The sequence below is a fragment of the Buteo buteo genome, chromosome 3 (genome assembly GCF_964188355.1).
Source record: "Buteo buteo chromosome 3, bButBut1.hap1.1, whole genome shotgun sequence".
In the NCBI taxonomy this organism is placed as follows: domain Eukaryota; kingdom Metazoa; phylum Chordata; class Aves; order Accipitriformes; family Accipitridae; genus Buteo; species Buteo buteo.
In genome coordinates, this window is record NC_134173.1 from 71733596 (window position 1) to 71737834 (window position 4239).

The window sequence follows — 4239 nt, forward strand, 5'->3', positions numbered from 1 at the left end:
AAACCCACTATTTATGCCAAAAGTTCTCAAAAGCAGATGTATTCATATAGGTATACATATATACTAAATGGCACACTATAAAAGCAGGGGTATATAACAGAAAATTACAGCTAAAATCACATCAGGAAGTGGTGGCATCTAGTAGCACAAGTCTAAGAACAAAACAACCAAATACAGATACAATAACCTGTTTCTACAACAAGGTTATTTGCCTGATCAGATGTTTCTGTCTGTACTCTTTCCCTTGGCTTGCAGCAAGCTAAAGCTACAGATCAATATTTTCTTCTACCAAAGACTACAAATCCTTGTGACAGTGAAATCCTTAGTCAAGAGACAATCACAAATGTGTTTTTGCCTAATTGGTTCTAATACTGCCTGTGCCACTGCAGTGTGCCTTTGTAATCATTCTTTTAATGACCAGAACTGAGCAACATGTGGAAAGTTTAGTGAAGAAGGCTGTTTTGTAGGATAATAACATATCAGAGCATCTGAACTTGAAAGTAATGTTCTTTAACGCAGTCATCTAAGTCTGTCATAATCATAACTATCTCCATCCTCTTCATTTGCACTAAGTGCCCAGCAGAAATCATCTCTCCTACACTCTGCAGTTCTTTATGCGATTGTTTTTGCTCTGTGATCAGTTGTTTTGCTGCTTAAGTGACAGCTTAATACATATTTCTTGACTAGCCTTTGTGTATGTTTGTGCCCATGTATCGTGTCATTTAGTGAAAGTAAAGCGAACCTCCTCTACAGACATGGGTCATCCTGCAAGGGGGGGAATTCACAATAGTCTCTCTTCTATCTCCATATAATTCCTCACCAAAACAAGACCTGATGTTGGTCATTGATGGAGAATACAAGAATAAGCAGGCAGGAAATTCAGCGGACAGTTCAATTATTAACTTCTGGCTATCTCAGATCCAATGAGTTAACCAAATTTGCTGGTCTGACTGGAAGTTAACCCGGAATAAGACCCAATAAAAAAAATTGGTTTTCTTTTGGATCAGTTAGTGAGTTAGTGATCTTACAGGAGTATTATCACTGGAGCTACATAAAAGACAGGGCTGGCGTGCTTGTGCAAGGAAGACAGAGAGCAGGAATAGCCCTTTTGGAATTAGTGCCTGTTACAGATTGATTCAGCTGGCTGTAAAACCACAGAATTAGAGCAGACTTCACTTAATAAGCACAATTCTGTGCTCTCTCTATAGTAAACAGCAAAAGGACTAGGATATTTTTTTATTAAAATGTTCTCAAACATACATTTCTTACATACAAGCATATTAATCACATTTCTCTTTAGAAGTTTTTGGTATTCCAGTTATTATTGTGATGCTTCAGAAGCTTTTCCCCATGGTTGCATTCTTGAATGGGGGCCACTGGAGATTAAAGGAAAAGCTCCCAAAAGTGAAGACATCCTATGTGATGGGCAGACTGGCCTGATATTAGAATGCATGGTTTGACCTGGACAGACACTGCTGCACTGTGATTTTAAAAATCATTTTCCCTTTCTTATATCTTAGCTTTGACAGCTGTAAAGCAGAAGTAATTATATAGGCCTCCTCTGAAAGAGCATTCAGATTTGTGAGAACAAAGTGTGCTCTTGGAGAAATGTGTATTAGCAACAGTAATTAAGCCTTGCTGAGGTTAATGGAAGCAAGAAGACCTGGGGTTAAGCTGGAGCTCAATCTCCTTTTTTTTCTGTACACCACTTCATTGTGCTTATCATTGATGAAATCTGAAAGAAAAGCATCATTTAGGTAACTAAAGTGCTTAAACCCATGCCCAATTTTAGAGATATAAGAGGTTCTACTGCCGTTATTGACATTGCCTGCATGGTAAGCCTTGTCACGTGTGTCAGCAAGGACTGATGATGAGTTGATAATAAAAACCTGTCTTTGAAATGGGTGGGAAATTTGTTTTGGATGGTTAGAATGTGGTCAATAACAGTCTGCCCTGTACTGTGTTCCTTAAAAGAAATGTCAGTCTTAAAATTCCTTCTTGTAACTTCCCAGCTCCTATCACTGTCCACCACTAGCAGATTCAACTGAACACATGGGAAAGTTGAGTAACGATAAAGCCAACAGTATGTAAAGTAATTTGAGGCAGTAATGAAGCTGCCGGGGTTTGATGTAAATGGCATCAAGTTTGTAGCAAATGCTAGGAAAGTCTGCTTACATCCGATGTGTTGGGTATCCATTAAATGCACAAGACCCTTTTCAGACAGCTACTTCAATTCATGTCAGAATGAAAGAACAATAAAACAGTGGATTCCGCAAAAGTTGAAGATTATGAAATAAAATTCCAGTGGGTTTGATCTGCCAAGTGTTGTTTTGTATATTTTTTAAGATTAAATGCAGACTTTCTGATGAATCCTGACATGTATATTTCTTTCTTCCCCAGCACAATGAAAATAACCGATAAACACAAAAAACTGTCCTGCAAAGACTGTGATATTATTTTTCTTCCAGGTTTTGAAAGCCTGACTTTTTGATGCACAATTCATTATTTATTTTATGGGTGGTAGTAAAAATAAGTAACTAACTAACTAGATATGTGTCCCCTCACCCCCAACATCAACAGAGATGTAAGCACTGGTTTATTTGAAAAAAACGTTTATGGCTTTTATAGGACACTTTGGGGGTAAATTTTACAATGGTCGTTGAAAGGATCCTGAAAAAATGTTACATTGCTACAACATTATTTTGATGTTCCTACATTGCAATGACTGGAACTTCAGGTGAATACTTATTTGGCTTTGTCAGCAGAGCTTTTTGTCTAGAATACCATCATTCTGGGGAATTAAAAACATAAGTCTATAATGGCTAATTCACTTTGCCCACTACAATGACTATTTATGTGATGACAACATGTGCAAGCTCTAAAAAGAACAGCCTTATAAGAAAAAGTTAAATATTTTGCCTCCACTTTACACACATAATGCCACATTTGCTGGAGTACTTCAAGAGCTCCTGTATTATGTTTGTAGTATGCTTCATTAAGTGCACTAAGTAAAGCAGTAAAGACTAATGGTAAGCAGGCTAGATTGCTATGGAGAGTAGAATGAGCTGATCCAAAATAATTTTACATAATGGGATAAGGGAGATGATGACCCACAAAGAAGTGAGGAAAGGGTGGACTGCGTTGGCAAGCAAAGTGAGCAGTGTGATGTGGAATAGAGAGATCTTGAAAATAGTAACAGGGCTGAAGGGGGCCCACCCCAAGAATATGTGCACCAATAATGAAGTGCCTACAGGACATCAGTGTGGAGGAAGCTCTCATACCTTTTCAAGGAAATCCCCATGACTGGGGGCCCATCAGAATTGCTTGTATACTAATTCACAAAAGGAAGGAGATGGTTGATGTCATGGCAAAGCCACTCTTGATTAACTTTACAGGTCGTTATGATAAGGGGAGGTTCCTGAGGACTGGAAGAAAACAAGTATCGCTCCTATGTTGAAGAATAGCAAGAAGGAGTATTTGGAGAAATACGGAGTGGTCAGCTCTGTCTCAATCTCTGGCAAGGTGATGGAGCAAATCCTGCTGGAAACCATTTCCAAATATATGAAGGGGAAGAAGGTGACTGGGAGTAGTCAACATGGATTTATGAAGGTAAAATCATGGCTGACCAACCTGATAGATTTCTACAACAAGATATCTGTCTCGGTGGGCAAGGGGAGGGCAGTAGGTGTTGTTTATCTTGGATACAGCAAGGCTTTTGACACACTTATAACTTCTTTAGATAAACTATAAAATAAGGACAAGCTAAATGGACAGTGAGGGGGACTGAAAGACGGATGAACTGCTGGACACAAAGGGTTGTGATTAGCCGCACAAAGTTGAACTGGAGGCTGGTTACTAGTGAGGTACCCCAGAGATCTGTAGTGGAGCCAATACTGTTTAAGATCTTCATTAGGGGCACCCTCACCAAGTCTGCAGTTGATATAAAACTGGAAGGAGTGGCTGATGTGCCAGAGGGTTGTGCTGTCACCCAGAAGAACCTGAACAGGCTGGAGAAATGGCTCACAGGAACCTCGTGAAGCTTGACATAAATGCAAAATCCTGCCCCTGGGGAGAAAAGACCCCATGCACCACTACAGCTCAAAAGTAGCTTTTCTGGAAAGGACCTGGGGGTCCTGGTAGACACCAAGTTGCACGTAATTCAGCAGTGTGCCCTTGCAGCAATTAAGGCCAGCTACCTGCTGGGCTGTATTAGGAATAACATTGCCAGTAAATCATAGA